Below are 20,402 nucleotides of genomic sequence, written 5' to 3'. Positions count from 1 at the left end.
TACAAGTGTGCCTGGTGTGTGTTGCTGCTGCCCATGTATACATGTGTGCCTGGTCTGTGATGCCTCTGTACATGTGTGCCTATTGTTTGATGCCACTTTACATGTGTGGTGGGTGAGTGATGCATGTGTACATGAGTGCCTGGTGTGTGATGCTGCTGCACATGTGTACATGTGTACCTGGTGTGTGTGCCTGGTGTATGCCACTTTACATGTGGGCCAGGTGTGAGCTGCCACTGTACATGTGTTCAAGGGTGCCTGCTGCACGATCCTGCTGCACATGTGTACATTTGTGCCTGGTGTGGGCTGCTGGTGCACATGGGTACATGTGTGCCATATATGTGAGGACAGTGTCCATGTGTCTATGTGTACCTGGTGTGTGATGCAACTGCACATAAACATCAGCAGGACAGGCAAACATGCAAACAGGGCAGATAAGCCAAACATACTCTTCAGGTTTCCATCAGTAGCATCTGTCTCCTTCCAAGTAGGTGCACAATATTCCAACCATAGCAGATACACAGAAAGCACCAAGAGTGGTGGCTGCATGGTCCAGCATTCCTATGAAGGGAAAACCAACCTGCTCTAATGCTTTCCTTGAGGCTACCCTCTTGAGTAGCAATTGAAAACACATGGTGCTCCAGAGCACTTTTCTGTCAATTTCTCTTTATTACTTTAAACACTTCATGCTAAAATGTCTAGCACACAAGGACACATAAACTATCAGTTCAAAGCCAAACAAACTCATTTAGTCCTATTTCATTTACATTCTTCCTGACAGTTAAGTATGTGCATGAAGCTGGGCATTGTAGTACACAGACACTGGGGCAATAGTGTTGAGAATTTCAGGCAGCATGGGCCACATAGCAAGACCTGCCTCAATAATCATAACTATGATAGTATCATGTGTGTGTGTACTAGAAAGCCAAGCCAATGAATAATAGGGATCATAGCACTATAGAGTCTAAATTTCATTGGCTTTTCTTATCAACAGTAAGGGTGTCTAAAGGCAGAATTGATGTATGTCATGGAGACTTTTTATGTCCAAAATTCTCAGTCCTCCTGTCTCTCCTGTTTATCAGATTCAGGTTCACAGCAAGGCCACTGGTACAGGCAATTTTTGAAGTGGGAAAAGCAACATGCTTTGCCTATGGACAAACAGGCAGTGGGAAGACACACACAGTGGGTGGAGACCTGTCTGGTAAAAGTCAGAACACATCCAAAGGGATCTACACAATGGTTTCTCGGGATGTCTTCCTTCTGAAGAATCAGTCTCCATACTGGAACTTAAACCTGGAAGTTTATGTGACATTCTTCGTGATCTACAATGGGAAGGTGTTTGATCTCCTCAACAAACAGGCCAAATTATATGTGCTGGAGGACAGCAGGCAGCAGGTGCAGGCTGTGAGCAGGTGCAGGCTGTGGGACTGCAGGAGTATCTGGCTACCTGTGCTGATGATGTCGTCAAGATGATCAACATGGGCAGAGCCTGCAGGACTTCTGGACAAACATTTGCCAACTCCAATTCCTCCTGCTCCCATGCCTGCTTCCAGATTCTTCTTCGAGCTCAAGGGAGATTACATGGCAAATTCTCTTTGGTGGATCTGGCATGGAATGAATGAGGGGCTGACACTTCTATCGCTGACCGGCAGACTCACATGGAGAGTGCAGAAATTAACAAGTCTCTCCTGGCTCTGAAGGAATGTATCCGGGCTCTGGGAAAGAACAAGGCTCATACACCGTTCTGTGAGAGCAAGTTGACACAGCTGCTGAGGGCCTCGTTCACTGGGGAGAACTCAAGGACCTGCATGACCACTATGATCTCACCAGGCATAAGCTCCTATGAATACATGTTGAACATGCTGAGATACACAGACAGAGTCAAGGAGCTAAGCCCCCACAGTGGGCCCAGTGGAGAGCAGTCGGTTCAGATGGAAACAGAAGTGATGGAAGCCAGCTCTAATGGGACTTCTCTGGCTGGCAATGAAGAGGAGGAGCTGTCTTCCCAGATGTCCAGCTTTAATGAAGCCATGACTCAGATCAGGGAGCTGGAAGAGAGGGCCCTGGAAGAGCTCAGGGAGATCACACAGCAAGGACCAAGCTGGCTTGAGCTCTCTGAGATGACGGATCAGCCAGACTATGACTTGGAGACCTTGGTGAACAAGGCAGAATCTGCCCTGACACAGCAGGCTAAGCAGGCTAAGCACTTCTCAGGCCTTCGAGAAGTCATCAAGGCCTGCGCCTAGCCATGCAACTGGAAGAACAGGCTAGCAAACAAATAAACAGCAAGAAACGGCACCAATGATGACTTCAAATAAAGATCTGTTTCATAACACACTAGCCTCTTCCCCTCCCCCTCAAAACTTTGGGCACCTTCTGGCTTTGGTTAGGAACTGGGTTGGACAGATTGGGTAAATGTCAGGTTCGGGGCATCATGCCCAGGAAAGCTTGGGAGAGACTATGTTCTTTTCCTTGGTTTGGGGCAGAAAGAAAGAGTTTTAATGACTGCTTCCTCTTCGCCTCCCTGTCAAAGGAGAGTGCCGTTTGGGTGGCTCCCCTGTAGAGCATCCAGCTGCTGATAGAAACACTGTTAGGTGCAGGCTCTGGAAGAGAAGCTGTGCTTGTCTGCCTCCTGCTGCCTCTGGCCTTGCAGCATCACCCTTGGTCTGAGCACTCTCATGGTTTTATACTTCCAGAAAAATTTTAAAGACCTCTTTGGGTTTTGTTTTTGTTTTTTCTTTTTTGAAGCTTTTTATGTTCTTTTTATGTTCTTTTTATATTTATATGTTGTACCTAACAATAAAGAAAGAAGAAAAAAAAATATAGCTTACATTAGTTATAAATATCCCAAACACAAACACTTTAAACTTTATCAAGACAAGATTAAATGCATATTTTAATAAAATTAAATCTAAAGGATTTAAAATATTTATCTACTTTATGAATATCTGTTATAATAAATCTGTACTAATTAACATTTTAAATATCTTTTAATACATTAATGTAACAGCAGCTATATTAGCAATAACATAGTGATCACATTTTATATGACATTTGAACTGTTCTCTTCTGTTCATGCCTGTCTTAGTCAGGGTTTCTATTCCTGCACAAACATCATGACCAAGAAGCAAGTTGGGGGAGGAAAGGGTTTATTCGGCTTACACTTCCATACTGCTTGCTATTCATCACCAAGGAAGTCAGGACTGGAACTCAAACAGGTCAGAAAGCAGGAGCTGATGCAGAGGCCATGGAGGGATGTTCTTTACTGCCTTGCTTCCCCTGGCTTGCTCAGCCTGCTCTCTTATAAAACCAAGACTACCAGCCCAGAGATGGTCCCACCCACAAAGGGCCTTTCCCCCTTGATCACTAATTGAGAAAATGCCTTACAGCTGGATCTCATGGAGGCATTTCCTCAACTGAAGCTCCTTTCTCTGTGATAACTCCAGCTGTGTTAAGTTGACACAAAACTAGCCAGTACAATGCCCCATTTAACAAACAGAACTTGAAATACAGTATGTATATTTACCATTGATATTGCAGCTCTCCCCAGAGAAATTGCCACTAACTTCTGGAAGGACCTTCACTTTTCTACTATGTGATTTTCATCCCTGTCAGAGATTTAGTCTTATTCTGTTCATTTGATAACAGTTCTTAATCCTATTAAGCAGATATTTTGAGATTAAGAAATTTTAGTAGCACTTAAAATGAAACACTAGAGGGCAGGTTGGGCACATAACAATGACCTTATCTACTTTATACAAATGTGGGTGGGTTTGTGGGTTTTTTTCCCATTAATTTATTTATTCACTTTACATCCCAATATCAGCGTCCCCCACCTCTCCTTCTAGTCGATCTCTCACACAGATCCTCCCCCAACCCCCCTTTCCTTCTCCTGGGAGGGGTGTTGTTTTGAGACAGTTTCACTAGGTAGGCTAATCTGGAACTCCCTATAAAGGCCAGGCTGGCTGCAAACTCATAAAGATTGGCCGGCCTCTACCTCTGGAGTGCTGGGATTAAATGTACGTGCTAATCTTGACAGACAACAAATGTGGTTTTATTGTTTGTGATCTTTTTTGACCAGAATCCTTTTGAACTCATATGCAGGCAAAGATGACGTAGAACTCTGATTCTCTTCCATTCCCCAGTCTCCATTTCAGAGACAGCCTGTAGGTTGTTCCCTTGGCTCATCAATTACAGTCGGATCTTAGCAGTTAAATTCTAGATCTTGAGGCAAATAGTAATAACGGTTAATAGGTTGGTTTTCCAAGAGAAGGACAACGAAAACAGAAAAGTTTTCCTGGCCTACACACCATTTTAGGAGAAAGGAATTAAGCTAGATGGTAATGTTTAGAAAACAGTAGTTTACATTAACATTTGCACCTCAGGCATCTGGAAAAAGAATGGCAACCTGGTGCTTAAATTCCCACAGGACCAAATCAGTGTTGTGGAGGATGTTGATTCATTGTGTTTGTTTGTTTGCTTGTTTGAACTACCTAGTTCTTTCTCCTCTGGGCTCTAGTTCTCAGCCCTCAGCAGTTAGAGATGTTCCATGCATCCCTTCTATCATTCAGATGGAAGACAAGATACCCATGGTCTCTTCCTGTCTGTCCCCAAACTGTTCCTCTCATTCTTCTCTTTGTCCTCTGCCATGTCCTGCTCCAAAACTAATATAGTCCCTGAGGCGCTCTTTCTATCCCCTCACCCCTGAGTCTATCCATCTTCAAGTCTCACTCTCATTTATATTTTTAGAAATATGATTTTTAAGTTTGTCAAAGTATCATTTATTCTCCTGTTGTAATTAGGCTTCTTGCCTCCATCTGCTAACCTAGGCCTAAGTCCTCTAAATAATCATAACGAGGCCTAGAATGTTTTCAGCCTCTGAGGCTTACTGCTAAATATGCTCACCTTTTAAAAAATTAGATATTTATTTATTTACATTTCAAATGTTATCCCCTTTCCTAGTTTCCTCTCTGAAAATCCCTTATCCTCTCCCATCTCCCTCTGCTCCCCAACCCACCAACTCCTGCTTCCTGACCCTGGCATTCCCCTATACTGGGGCATAGAACCTTCACAGGCTGACTAAGGGCCTCTCCTCCCATTGATGACCGACTAGGCAGCTGGAGCCATGAGTCCCACCATGTGTTTTCTTTGGTTGGTGGTTTAGTCTCAGGGAGCTCTGGAGACACTGGTTAGTTTGGTCCTGTGTGAAGTTCGTACCCATAAACAAACTTTAACAAGCTTGTGATAGGCGGGCGGCATTCGCAACTCTGAGCTGCCACACGCTGACATACCTGGCTTGCCACTGCTGTCCTCCTTGGAAGAGCCGAGCTCTCCCAACCTCTGGCCTGTAGTCTAGCGATCCGAATTGTCATTTTTCTGAGACTCTGGGTTCCGGACGCCTAGCCCAAGCTTGAAAGGAAGTACCAGTGTGCGGCCACGCCCCCAGAGAGCCGACCAATCAGGAGGCCTCTGAAAACACCAGACCAGGACCAGGACTCCTGGGGCTTGGCTCCCAGGTGTGTTCGCATTGGCAAACAGCAGGATCTGCAGACTCTTACTTTGTTTTGTTGTTGTTGTTTTTGAGACAGGGTTTCTCTGTATAGCCCTGGCTGTCCTGGAACTCACATTGTAGACCAGGCTGTCCTCGAACTCAGAAATACGCCTGCCTCTGCCTCCGTACTGGGATTAAAGGCGTGAGCCACCACGCCCAGACGCCTGGCCTGGATCTGCAGACTCTTGCTCCATAACCTGGGCTTTCCCACACTGCTAGGTGGCCATGGCTCTGACACCATCCTAAACGCGGGCATCAGGGTTCACGGGAGTGAGGCAAACGGACTGTGAAATGAAGGTGGACGTGAGGCAGAGCAGAAGGCTCCCTGAGGAGCTGAAGTAGCTAGCACTTGCCACCCACTTGGGGAGGGGAGCTTCTTTCCTTTTGTTTCTTTTTTTCCGACTTTTCTTCACCTTAGCTTTACAGCTCAGGTTTCCTGGAAAGGGTATAATGCAGAGGGCCAAGAGCAAAGGGGTTTGGTTGAATCCCCACCAGGAAGCAGAAGAACTTGTGTCCATGTAGGGCAAGTGATGGGGACCAGGAACTCCCAGGCTGGGAATATGGGGTGACGATCCTGCCTCTGCCACAGCTCACTGAGTGACTTTGTGAAGATTCCAGCTTTTCTGCTACCCTTTGCTCATCAATGGAGTGAAAGTGTCACAGTCAGACATGAAACCAAGTGTCTAGCCAAGTGAGTCACTTGAGAGGGCACTCCTGTGAAATCGCTGTACCTACAAATTAACATAAAGAGTTCTATCTATGACAGACTTTTTTTTTAATCCTGAATAAGTATCTTTTTTATTGGATATTTTCTTTATTTACATTACAAATGTTATCCCCGTTCCTAGTTTCTCCATCCAAAAAACACCCTCCCCCTATAACCTCCCCTTCCCCTGCTCAACAACCCACCCACTCCAGCTTCCTGGCCCTAGCATTCCCCCACACTGAGGCATAGAGCCTTCATAGGACAAAGGTCCTTTCCTCCCATTGATGTCAAACTAGGCCATCCTCTGTTGCATATGCATCTGGAGCCATGAGTCCCACCATGTGTGCTCTTTGGTTGGTGGATTAGTCCCTGGGAGCTCTGGGGGTACTGGCTAATTCAAATTGTTGAACTTCCTATACAAACCCCTTTAGCTCCTTGGGTCCTTTCTCTAACTCCTTCATTGGAGATCCTATGCTCAGTCCAATGGATGACTGTGAGCATCCACCTCTGTGTTTATGAGGCACTGGCAGAGCCTCTCAGGAGAGAGCTATACCAGGCTCCTGTCAGTAAGCACTTTTTGGCATCCACAACAGTGTCTGGGTTTGGTGATTGTAAATAGGATGGATCCCCAGGTGGGTCAGTCTCTGGATGGTCATTGCTTCTCTGCTCCACACCTTGTCTCTGAAACTCCTTCCATGGGTATTTTGTTCCCCCTTCTAAGAAGGACCAAAGTATCCTCACTTTGGTCTTCCTTCTGAAAGGAAATAAAACTTGAGACCTATGATTCATGTAATGTATGTCAAATAGCCCAAAGAGTTGTTTGTGAGCTTTGAAACCTGGGGCTGAGAACATAGCAGAACAGGCCAGGACATGCCCGGGCAGGACCGTCGTTACATGTCCTGACTGGCCTGCTGCCTCCCTATCTCCCGCACTTCTGACAGTCTGTTGATGTTTAAATGGACCAATCATGTGAAACCATGCCAATTCCTCCCCCAGCCCCACCCCTTTTCTATAAAAGCCCCTAGCTTCCAAGCCTCAGGGTCGAAACCACTGTCTCCTGTGTGAGATACTCCACCATGTGGTCGACACCTCTGTCTCCTGCAGGAGATACGTGTTGGCCCGGAGCTCTGTCATTAAACTACCTCATGCTTTTACATCAAGATGGTCGTCTGTTCGTGATTCTTGGGTGCACACCGAATCGGGAATTGAGTGGGGGTTTCCCCACTAGGTTCTTTCACTTCTTGCATTTCATGTGTTTTGCGAATTGTATCTTGGGCATTCTGATCTTCTGGGCTAATATCCACTTATAGTGAGTGCATATCATATGTGTTCTTTTGTGATTGGGTTACCTCACTCAGGATGATGCCCTCCAGATCCATCCATCTGCCTAAGAATTTCATAAATTAATTGTTTTTAATTGCTGAGTAGTACTCCATTGTGTAAATGTACCACATTTTCTGTATCCATTCCTCTGTTGAGGGACATCTGGGATTGCAAAGCTTCTGTAAAGTAAAGGACACTGTCAATAAGACAAAAAGGCAACCAACAGATTAGGAAAAGATCTTTACCAATCCTAAATCCAATAGGAGGCTAATATCATTCATTCATATATAATCTCGCAGACTATCCCCTTTTTGGGTCTCCTATCTGCGTGGAATGGGTCTCTGGTTGCAGGTGGACAAGGAGTCAGCGGGAATTGGCAGACAGACTCACAAGGGAGTGTGGATCTGAATGTAATTTGTCAAATCGAGCATCACATTTTTTATACAGAAGAAAATAGGGAAGTTGGGTGACATACCAGCAAGGTACAAAGAGGTTACTGGAATCTTACACAAAACAGAGGAATGCAAACAAACGGAAGGACTGGCAAGAACCAACTGGGATAAAATTCAATGTTAACAACTGGGATCAAAAACAGCTCCACCTAAGGTCCACTTAATCTTAGAAGCCAGGGGCAAAGGCTTCATGCCCTTGCCATAGTTCCTATTCTAGTCTATTGTATAGTCCACCTTCCCCCTAGCCCATTGTAAATACTTGTATAAGGATGTAACTCAGCTATCTATAGTTCTAAATATCTATTCTGGTTCCTTCTTAGGTCACAAACTTCCTTCTTCCTAGATAATGGTAAATTCCTGGGTAGGGCAGTGACTTAGCTATCCATGCCCAGGGTCGGATCAAGGACTGCCTAGAATCTAACTTAGCTGTATGTCAAAAAAATCAATCCTTAGGAGCACTTATAATAAAGCAATATTAAGGGAAAGCACACAGATATGTTTACCAACTAAAGCAAGGACATTGGAGCATTCTTTATACAGGATGCCACGATTCCAGGAGACTAAGTTTCCGTGAACTTTTTGCCTCTGGACAGTACCCAGGTTTTCTGGGGCCTGTCACACTTATCAATACTGGAGTGGATGTAATATATATATCTCAAGAGGTTAGACTCCAGAAAACCAAATAACCCTATTCTAAAATGGGGTACAGAGCTAAACAAAGAATTCTCAACTGAGGAATAACGAATGGCTGAGAAGCACCTAGAAAAATGTTCCACATCCTTAGCCATCAGGGAAATGCAAATCAAAACAACCCTGTGATTCCACCTCATACCAGTCAGAATGGCTAAGATCAAAAATTCAGGTGACAGCAGATGGTGTTGAGGATGTGGAGAAAGAGAAACACTCCTCCATTGTTGGTGGGATTGCAAGCTTGTACAACCACTCTGGAAATCAGTCTGGCGGTTCCTCAGAAAGTTGGGCATAGTACTACCTGAGGACCTAGTAATACCACTCCTGGGCATATGCCCAGAGGATGCTCTAATAAGGACACATGCTTCATTATGTTTATAGCAGCCTTGAATCTTAAGTGACCTCAAGGGTATTACTAACTCTGGCTGGGAGGTCCACCAAATGTTCTAGTCTCAGAATTTAAGAGATAATTTTAGAATAATGAATTGCCACATCCTTTCTTTTGTCCTTTCTTTTAATTTTCTTACATTTCTCCCCAAAATTTTATTTTCACTCTACATTCCGCTGAAATTTTTTTTAAAGATTTATTTATTGATTATATGTAAGTACACTGTAGCTGTCTTCAGACACTCCAGAAGAGGGAGTCAGATCTCATTACGGATGGTTGTGAGCCACCATGTGGTTGCTGGGATTTGAACTCTAGACCTTCGGAAGAGCAGTCGGGCGCTCTTACCCACTGAGCCATCTCACCAGCTCCCGCTGAAATTTTTATCTCTTTAAAAATATTTATTTGCCGGGCGTGGTGGTGCACGCCTTTAATCCCAGCACTCGGGAGGCAGAGGCAGGCGGATTTCTGAGTTTGAGGCCAGCCTGGTCTACAAAGTGAGTTCCAGGACAGCCAGGGCTACACAGAGAAACCCTGTTTTGAAAAACCAAAAAAGAAGATTATTTACTTATTTGATATATATGAGTACACTGTAGCTGTACAGATGGTTGTGAGCCATCATATCGTTACTGGGAATTGAACTCAGGACCTCTGATCACTCCTGCCCCACTCACTCCAGCCCAAAGATTTATTTATTATTATATGTAAGTATATTGTGGCTGTCTTCAGACACACCAGAAGAGAGCTCCAATCTCATTACAGATGGTTGTGAGCCACCACGTAGTTGCTGGAATTTGAACTCAGGACCTTCAGAAGAGCAGTCAGTGCTCTTAACTGCTGAGCTGTCTCTCCAGTCCCCAAATTTTTATCTATAATGTATTTTTATACTTAGATATTTCTTTTTAATTAATTAATAAATTAGCTTTACTTCCCAGTATTAGGCCCTCTCTCCTCCCAGTACCCCTTATACAGATTCTTCCCCAATTCTCCCCTCCCCTTCTCCTGAGAAGTGTCATCCTGTCTTATGTCTGAAAGATCCTGACAGAATGCATAAGGTCACAGATGCCCTGAAATTGGCAAAATAGATTTCATTGTTAGTAGAACTAGCTTCACTGATTTAGAAAAATAGAGGTGCACAATGCTCTGGCCGCTCCTCGAACCTGTGTGTCTGCCAATGTTTTGACCGTTTCCTTGAACCCAGGTGTGTGCCCACTGCTGCACCTCACTGGCAGGTGTTTGTGATATTGGTTGCTGGGAAAGAGTCGGAAAATCTCCCCAGCAACCACAGTCAGGGCCAATCCGGAGTTGCTGCACCTTCATTAGACTCCTTCCTTGTTTCCCTTCCATACCCATTTCTTGAGGAATGAATTATTTTAGAATAGACATTGTTTAGATCTGGAAATCCCCTACTTCCCCCCTTCTCCTTTCCCGCTTAAGGACCTATAAAAACTGGGACCCCTTTTCTCTCAGGGTCGACTCCTCTACCCCTGCGTGGGATACGAGTCATCCCCAGAGCTCTGGCTTTCCCCGAATAAAGCCTCGTGTGGTTTGCATCAAGCTTGGTCTCTCGTGAGTTCTTGGGGGTCTGCTATTGTCCCAGGGCCTGAGCAAAGGGCTCCGCATGGAGTCTTTCAATGTCCATGCCGACCCCTCCCCACAGCACATGAAGTCACTGCAGGACTAGGCACAATCTTTCCCATGGAAGCCAGATAAAGTGGCCCAGCTAAGGGAACGAGATCCACAGGCAGGCCACAGATTCAGGGATAGCCCCTGCTTCAATCACTGGGGAACTGCATGAAGGTCAGCTGTACTTCTGTTACATATGTACAGGGGACCTAGGTCCAGCCCATGCTCACTCTTTGATTAGGGGTCCAGGTTAGTTGACTCTGTTGGTCTTTCTATCGAGTCCCTGTTCTCTTTGGGTCTCTTAGTCCTTCCCCCCAACTCTTCCATAAGACTCTCCAAGATCTGTTTAATGTCTGGCTGTGGGTCTCTGCATCTGTTTCCATTGGCTGCTGGGTGGAGGCTCTTAGAGGACAGTTATGCTAGGCTCCTGTCTGCAAGCATAACAGTGCAGGTGTCAGGAATTGGCTCTTGCCCATGGGGTGACTCTCAATTTTGGCCAATCATTGGTTGGTCATTCCTACGTCTCTGCTCTTTGTCCCTGCATATCTTGTAGGCAGGACACATTTGGAATCAAAGGTTTTGTGGGTGTGTTGCTGTCCTTATCCCTCCTGTGGGAGTCCTGCCTGGCTAAAATAAGTGGCTACTTCAGAATCCCCCATACCACCCACCAACCCCCACACACTGTTAGAAGTCTCAGCTATTGTCCCTCCAATAGTACCCTGGATCCCCACCCACCCACCACAGAATTCTGTTCTCTCTCCTCTGCTCTCCCTACACCAGCCTTCACACCTGTTCCCCTCCCACTCCCCTCTCCCACCCAGTTCCCCTTCTCCATCTAACTTCAGGATCTATTCTATTTCCCCTTCTGAGAAGGATTCAACCATCCTACCTTGAACTCTCCTTGTTATTTTATTACTTTGGGTCTGTGTATTGTAGTGTGGTTATCCTGTACTTTACAGCTACTATCCACTTATAAGTACATATCACGCATGTTCTTTTGAGTGTAGGTTACCTCACTCAGGATGATATTTTCTAGTTTCATCCATTGCCTGCAATTTTCATGATGTCCTTGTTTTTAATAGCTGAGTAGTATTCTATTTTGTAAATATATCATATTTTCTTTATCCATTCTTCAGTTGAGGGACATCTAGGTTGTTTTCAGTTTCTGGCTACTGTGAATAAAGCTGCTGTGAACATAGTTGAGCAAGTGTCCTTATGGTACTGTGGAGCATCTTTTAAATATATGCCCAGGAGTGGTACAGCTGGATCTTCAGGTAGAAATATTCTCATTTTTCTGAGAAACAGCCAAATTGATTTCCAGAATGGTTGTACAAATTTGCACTCCCACCAGCAATGGAGAAGTGTTACCCTTGCTCCACATCCTCGCTAGCATGTGCTGTCCTTGAGTTTTCAATCTTAGCTATTCTGATGGGTGTAAGGTGAAATTCAGAGTCATTTTGATTTGCATTTCCCTGATGATGAAAGATGTTAAATATTTCTTTAAGTGTTTCTCGATCATTAAAGATTCTTCTGCTGAGAATTCTGTTTAGCTCTGTACCTCATTTTTAAATCGAGTTATTTGAATTGATGTCTAACTTCATGAGTTCTCTATATATTTTGGATATTAGCTTTCAGTCAGGTATAGGGTTGATGAAGATCTTTTCACAATCTGTAGGCTGTTATTTCATCCTAATGACAGTCTCCTTTGATTTACAGAAAATTTTCAATTTCATAAGGTCCCATTTATCAATTATTGATCTTACAGCATGGGCCATTGGTTCAGGAAGTTGTCTGCTGTACCAATGAGTTCAAAGTTATTCCTTATTTTCTGTTCTATTAGATTTAGTGTATCTGGTTTGTGTTGAGGCCTTTGATCCACTTAGATGTGAGTTTTGTGCAGGGTGATGAATGTGGATCTATTTGCATTCTTCTACTTTTAGACATTCAGTTAGACCAACACCATTTGCTGAAGATGCTCTCCCTTTTCCATTGTATGGTTTTGTCAAAAATCAGTGTCTGTAGGTGTGTGGGTTTATTTCTGGATCTTCAACTTGATTCCATTGATCAACCTGTCTGTTTCTATGCCATAGCCATCCAGTTTGTATTACTAATGCTCTGTAGTACAACTTGAGATCAGGGATGGAGATACCTCTAGAAGTTCTTCTATTGAACAGGACTTTTTAGATATCCTGGAATTTTTGTTTTTCAATATTAAGTTGAAAATTGTTCTTTCAGGGCCTGTAATGAATTCTGTTAGAATGTTGATGGGAATTGCATTGAATCTGTAGATTGCTTTTGGTAAGATGGCCATTCTTACTATGTTAATCTACTGATCCATGAGCATGGGTGACCTTTTCATCTTCAGATCTTCTTCAATTTATTTTTTCAGGGAGTTGAAGTTCTTGTCATACTGTGGGAACTAAAGGGTGTAGGGGAAAGGGGGCAGGGAGGATAGCCCACGTCCGGCCAGAGTTCCTCCTATGCTCTGGGAAGGCGGACATGGGGGGGGGGGCTGCCAGACGCTTTCCACTTGGCCCCAGGTGGGCATCTAAGCCACTGAACCCCACTTGATGGGGGGTGGACAAGGGGCAACCCCCGACCAGGGGCCCTGGGGTGACACCCTGTAGCCCCGGGGTTACAGGAGAGAGGGCTGAGGGAGAGAGGTTCCCCCTTGACTAGAGCACAGGAAGGCCTTCCATCGGGAGATTAGAAATGGCTCATTAGGTGAAAGCCCATTCCATCATCCAAGTGCAGAGAGCTTGATGAATAGAGGCAGTCTATGGTTTTAGAGCTTTATTGTAGAAAGGCAGAGGGAAAGAGAAAAGGGAGAGAGAGAGAGAGAGAGAGAGAGAGACCGGCCATGGCCAAGAGGAAAGAGGAAAAGGAGGAGAGATTAGAAAGGCTAGAGAGTGAGAGTGAGAGTGAGAGAGTGACAGTGAGTGAGAGAGAGAGAGAGAGAGAGAGAGAGAGAAAGAGAGGGAGAGGAGAGGAGAGAAAGAGGAGAGCAAGAAGAGAGTAAGAAGAGTGTAAGGGGAGTAAGAGAGTGAGGTAGGGCCAAGCAGCCCCTCTTATGGTGGTGGGTTGTTATCTTTACTGTTGCTAGGTAACTGGGTGGAGTCTAGCCTGAAGGTCAGAAGCTTGGGACATTGCCTAATTGACTAACAGCCACTCTTCTCCTGTTGGGGCTGTGGGGCTTCAACAGGTGCCAGGGTCCAGGAGACATGAGAGAACTCCTTCTGTCCCATGTAGGTGAATTATCATCACCGGGTCCTGGGGTTCAGACCTCAGCTCGACTGGAGACCAGATTGTATGTGTTTAGCCCAATGTCCAACATCATACAGGTTTTTCATTTGCTTGGTTACAGTTACACCAAGGTATTTTATATCTTTTTTTATATTATTTTTAAGGGTGTTATCTCCCAAACTTCTTTCTCAACCTGTTTATAGTTTAGGAAAAGGAGGGCTACAGATTTTTTTTTAGTTAATTCTGTATCCAGTCATTTTGATGAAGGTGTTTATCAGCTGTAGTTCTCTGATAAGATTTTGGGAGCAATTTATGTATGCTGTCATACCATATCCAAGCAGAGATACTTTGAATTCTTCCTTTCCAATTTGTATCTGCTTGATCTCCTTTAGCTGTCTTATTGCTCTAGCTAGAATTTCAAGTACTACGTTGAAGAAATAGGGAGAGAGTGGACAGCCTTGCCTTGTCTCTGAATTTAGTGGAACTGCTTTAAGTTTCTATTTAATTTGATGTTGGCTATTGGCTTGCTGTAGATTGCCTTTACTGTGTTTAGGTATGTACCTTGGATCCCTGATTTCTTCAAGACTTTTTAACATGAAGGGGTGTTGGATTTTGTCCAAGGCTTTTTCAGCATTTCATGAGATGATCATCTGGTTTTTTCTTTTTAGTTTGTTATATGGTAGATTGTGTTGATTGATTTTCATATATTGAACCACCCCTGCATGCCTAGGATGACCACCATGACTTGATCATGGTGGTTGATGTGTTCTTAGGTTCAGTTGGCAAGTGTTTGATTGAGGGTTTGTTTGTTTTTGTATTAAGGATCATAAGAGAAATTTGTCTGTAATTTTCTTTGTTCAGTCTTTGTGTAGTTTATGTATCAGAATGATTATGGCCTCATGGAATGATTTGGCAATGCTCCTTCTGTTTCTATTTTGTGTAATAATTTAAGGAGCATTAGAATTAGCTCTTCTTTGAAAGTCTGGTAGAGTTCTGCAGTAAAATCATCTGGCACTGGGCTTTTACTCTTTGGGAGATTTTTAATGACTTTCTTTCTTTCTTTTTTTGGGGGGTGGGGTGGGGTTATAGTACTGTTTAGATAATTTACCTGATCTTGATTTAGCTTTGGTAATTGGTATCTGCCTACAAAATCATCCAGTTCATTTAAAATTTCCAATTTTATGTAGTACAGGTTTTTGAAATAAGTAAGACCTAATGAAATTCTTTGAATTTTGAAGTGTCTGTTGTTATATCTCCTTTTCCACTTCTGATTTTGTCATTTGAGTACTGTCTCTCTACTTTTTAGTTAGTTTGACTGAGGGTTTGTCTATCACTTGATTTCCTCAAAGAATCAGCTCTTGATTTTCTAGATTCTTTGTATTGTTCTCTTTGTTTTGAATTGATTGTTTTCAGTCCTGAGTTTGATTATTTTCTCCTGTCTACTCCTCTTGGGTCTGTCTGCTTCTTTTTTCCCCCTACAGCTTTTAGGTGTACTTTTAAATAATTAGTATGATAACTCTTCAATTTCTTTATGAAGGTACTTAGTGCTATGAACTTTACTCCTAGCATTGCTTTCATTGTATCCCATAAGTTTGGGTATATTGTGCCCTCATTTCCATTGAATTCTAGAAAGTCTTCAATTTCCTTCCCTGATCAAGTGATTATTGAGTAGAGAGTTGCTCAGTTTCCATGAATATGTAGGCTTTCTGTTGTTTCTGTTGCTGTTTAAGTCCAGCTTTAATCCATGGTGATCTGGTAAGATGCAAGGGGTTAATTTGATCTTCTTGTATCTGCTGAGGTTTGCTTTGTGACAGATTATATGGTCAATTTTGGAGAAGGTTCTGTGAGGTGTTGAGAAGAAGGTATATTCTTTTGCATTTGGGCGAAATATTCTATCAATATCTATTAGGTCCATTTGAATAATAACCTCTGTTAATTTCATCATTTCTCTGGTTAGTTTCCACCTTGATGAACTGTCTATTGGTGAGAGTGGGGTGTTTAAGTTTCTCACTATTAATGTGTGTGGTTTGATGTTGTATGATTTAAACTTTAGTGATGTTTCTTTTACAAATATGGTGTCTTTGCATTTGTGGCATAGATCTTCAGAATTGAGAAGTTGTCCTGGTGGATTTTTCTTTTGGTGAGTATGAAGTGACTCTTTTAATTACTTTTGGTTGAAAGTCTATTTTATTACAAATTAGAATGGGTACTCCAGCTTGTTTCTAGGGTCTTTTTGCTTGGAAAACCTTTTTCTAACCCATTAGTCTGAGCTAATGTCTATCTTTGCTGCTGAGGTAAGTTTCTTGTATACAGCAGAATAATGGATCCTGTTTACACATCCATTCTGTTATCCTGTCTTTTTATTGGGGAATTGGATGCATTGATATTGAGAGACATTAATGAGCAATGTGTGTGTGTGTGTGTGTGTGTGTGTGAGCACGTTTGGGAGGGTGGGGGTAAGAGAGAGTGAGTAAGAGAGATTTTCTTTTTTTATTTTAATGGTGTGAAATTATTTATTTCTTATGTTTTATTGGCTTAGTTATCCTCACTAAGTTGGTGTTTTCCTTCTAGTATCCTCTGTAGGGCTGGGTTAGTGGAAAGATATTCAAATTTGGTTTTGTCATGGAGTATCTTGGTTTTTCCATCTATGGTGATGGAAGGTTTTGCTGGGTATAGTAGTCTGAACTGATATCTGTGATCCCTTAGGGTTCTTTAGCTTTTAGAATCCCTGTTGAGAAGTCAGTTGTAATTCTGATAGGTCTGCCTTTATATGTTACTTAGCCTTTTCCCCTTGCAGCCTTTAATATTCTTTCTTTGTTCTGTACATTTAGTGTTTTGATTATTATGTGGTGGGGGGATTTTCTTTTCTTTTTCAATAAATTTGGTGTTCTGTAACCTTCTTTTATGTTTATAGTCATCTCTTTAGGTTAGGGAAATTTTCTTGTACGATTTTGTTGAAGATCTTTACTGGGACTTTGATCCGGGAAACTTCTCCTTCTTCTATTCCTATTATTCTTAGGTTTGGTCTTTTCATAGTGTCCCAAATTTCCTAGATGTTTTGTGTCGTGAACTTTTTAGATTTTTCATTTTCTTTGACCAATATATCAATTTCTTCCATTATATCCTTTATGCGTGAGATTTTTTTCATGTCTCGTATTCTGTTGATGATGCTTGTGGCTGTAGTTTGCTGTTATCTTTCCTAGGTTTTCCATCTCCTGGATTGCCTCAGTTTGTGTTTTCTTTATTGCTTTTATTTCCATTTCAGTTCTTGGACAGTTTTATTCATATCTATCACCTGTTTGATTGTATTTCCTATATATTTTAAGGGATTTATTCATATTCTCTTTAAATATCTCTATTGTCTTTATAATATAGGATTTCAGATCATCTTTTTGTACTCCAGTTTTGTTATGATATCCAGGGATAGCTGTAGTAGGGTCGCTGGGCTCTTGTGGTGCCATATTGCCCTCCTTTTTTTTTTTTTTCCAGACAGGATTTCTCTGTGTAGTGCTGGCTGTCCTGGAACTCACTCTGTAGACCAGGCTGGCCTTGAACTCAGAGATCTGCCTGCCTCTGCTTCCCAAGTGCTGGGATTAAAGGCACGTGCCACCACTGCCCAGCTGTCCTACCTCTTGTTAATTGTGTTCTTACACTGTCCTTGAGTCGTTTTCCCTGGTGTTGGCTAGTTGGTCCTCATGCCAGCAGGACCCCTCAAGAAGGCAGAGAGGGTGGTTGGCCCTATAGTGCCACAAGCAAATCACCTCTCCTAGCTGTGGCTCCAGGGCCCCAACTGGGAAGGGATTGGTGGAGCAGTGTTCCAGTCTTGTTCTTGGGGCTCCCATGGGCCTCCACAGGGAAGAAGGATACCCTTGGGGTCCTGCAAGTCTCCTCAAAATGAAAGGGCAAGTCCAGAGTTAGACAATGGAGGCCAGGGGACTGCGTGTGTGCAACTCACCTATGCTGGCTATGCCCTAAGCCTAAATATCTCTTGATGATCAATAATACTAAATGTCTAAAAACTAAGATTCAAAAACTAAAAAAACAAAACAAAACAAAACAAAAAAAACCCTCTGTAACACCAAATCAACATGTGTCAATATTCATTCTGGATTGCTACTGAAAAAATATAAAAGCAAAATTCTAGGCCTTTAGGCCCAGGTTTGGGAATGTGACCTCTGTGACTCAGTGCTCCAAGGTATGCTAATCATAAAACTGATAGCGACATTCCTCCACCCACCTGCTTCCTAGGTTCAAAGAGTGTTCATTCAAAGAATGTGCTATTGTTAGGGGCTCTTAGAAACTGTCTTGAAAGATAACCCAAACAATTACCAGGTATTCCTTGTGACTCTTGTGACTTGGCACTTCCTTGTGACTCTGAACTGGCATCTTTGGTATTTTCCAACAACGCCCTCCCCACTTCCTTGAGTTGTGGTTTCTTCCTTTAAATACCCCCTTACCCAGTTACTCGGGGCGCCACGGTCCTCTACCCCTGCGTGGTATATGACCATGGGCCCGAGAGCGCTCTTGAATTAAAAGACCTCTTGCAGTTTGCAGCAAGACCGTTTCTCATGAGTGATTTGGGGTGTTGCCTCTCCTGAGTCAGAACATAGGGGGGTCCTCACGTTGTGGGTCTTTCACTACTATTGTAATTATTATTTATACACCATTGATCAAATAACATATATTACAAATTACTATGACTAGGAACTGAATGTTCTTTGTGACACTAGGGTGACCTGGACCAGCAGGTTGTTCTTGAGTGACAGGTCTTGAGAGAGAGGACCAGATCAGAAGATAAGGAAATAGATATGTTTGGGATTAGGAAGTCTTGCATAAGCTATGTTTTATGCCAAGCATGTTGTGTACAATATATTATGTACTACTTCTAGGGGATAAATGAGATGAAGACAGCAGGAAGCCTACCAGGCAGTGTTGCACATGGGGCACACCGAGTATCTCAAGAACATTGCAGCAGCCTTGTAACTGATATCTGTAGTCCTTAACAGTGGGAAGAATTTGGTTGTTAGGGTCTGGAGCTGAAGCACCTCAGGATCACAGGTGAGTGTAACACAACATCAGCTCCAAAGAATCAAGGAGGGTCTTGTGCCAGCAACAACTGGGACGGAGGAATCACCACACAACCAGAGGCTGGGATCCATTCAGGTTAGGGCCAGCCATGCCATCTTCTGTGTGAACCTGGCCGAGGGTGTCGAGGGACCCAGAGGTATCTCCACACCACAGGACCCCTAGCACACCTAGGACCTCATGATAACTGGAGAGCACGTGGGTGACAGAAGCAATGGAGCTTTTTGGACAGGGTCACCTAGGGCCTTCATCCTTGGCCAGGAGGTAGAGCTGAGACCCAGATTCCTGAGCACCTTCCTTGCCAGAGGAGAGTCGGCCTACAGGGAGGGCTCTGACCCCAGGACTCAGGAGGTGGATTAGAGCTCCAGACTTCTGGACACCTGCCCTGCAAGAGGAGAGCTTGCCTGCAGAGAGTGCTCTGACCATCGGGACTCAGATGAGAGTTAAACTCCCAGGAGTGCTGACAGAGGCTAAAAGAATCACAGGAGGATCAAGCTCCAGCCAGAGAGAGCATGAACATTAACACCAGTGATTACCAGATGGCGAAAGGCAAACGTAAGAATCTTACTAACAAAATCAATGGCCTTTCTCTACACAAAGGATAAACAGGCTGAAAAAGAAATTAGGGAAACAATACCCTTCACAATAGTCACCAAATACCTTGGTGTGACTCTAACTAAGGAAGTGAAAAATCTGTATGATAAGAACTTCAAGTCTCTCAAAATTCCAACTCAATTCTTCAACAATTAGAAAGGGCAATTTGCAAATTCATCTGTAATAACAAAAAAACCTAGGATAGCAAAAACTATTCCAATGATAAAAGAATCTCTGGTGGAATCACCATGCCTGACCTAAAGCTGTACTACAGAGCAATTGTGATAAAAACTGCATGATACTAGTATAGTGACAGATAGGTAGATCAATGGAATAGAATTGAAGACGCAGAAATGAACCACATACCTATGGGTACTTGATCTTTGACAAGGGAGCTAAAACCATCCAGTGGAAAAAAGACAGCATTTTCAACAAATGGTGCTGGCACAACTGGCGGTTATCATGTAGAAGAATGGGAATTGATCCATTCTTATCTCCTTGTACTAAGGTCAAATCTAAGTGGATCTCAGATAGGGGACTAATATCCAATATATATAAAGAACTCAAGAAGGTGAACTCCAGAAATTCAAATAACCCCATTTAAAAATGGGGCACAGAACTAAACGAAGAATTCTCAACTTAGGAATACCGAAGGGCTAAGAAGTATCTGAAAAAATATTCAACATCCTTAATCATCAGGGAAATGCAAATCAAAACAACCCTGAGATTCCACCTCACATCAGTCAGAAT

The 20,402-nt window shown here is 43.2% G+C and overlaps 2 pseudogenes across 1 annotated transcript; one reads left to right on the top strand and one right to left on the bottom strand.

Moving 5' to 3' along the window:
* Positions 1–650: 650 nt before the first annotated feature.
* Gm4961 (predicted pseudogene 4961) lies at positions 651–5,397 on the bottom strand (annotated as a pseudogene). Its single transcript, NR_045694.2, has 2 exons — positions 5,289–5,397; positions 651–2,790 (listed from the first exon to the last, which is right to left on the bottom strand). The product of NR_045694.2 is annotated as a predicted pseudogene 4961 (transcript).
* On the top strand, positions 1,075–2,299 carry Gm21019 (predicted gene, 21019; annotated as a pseudogene).
* Positions 5,398–20,402: the final 15,005 nt, after the last annotated feature.

Source organism: Mus musculus, chromosome 5 (assembly GCF_000001635.26).
Source record: "Mus musculus strain C57BL/6J chromosome 5, GRCm38.p6 C57BL/6J".
Lineage (NCBI taxonomy): Eukaryota > Metazoa > Chordata > Mammalia > Rodentia > Muridae > Mus > Mus musculus.
This window is presented reverse-complemented; position numbering and strand designations above follow the sequence as displayed.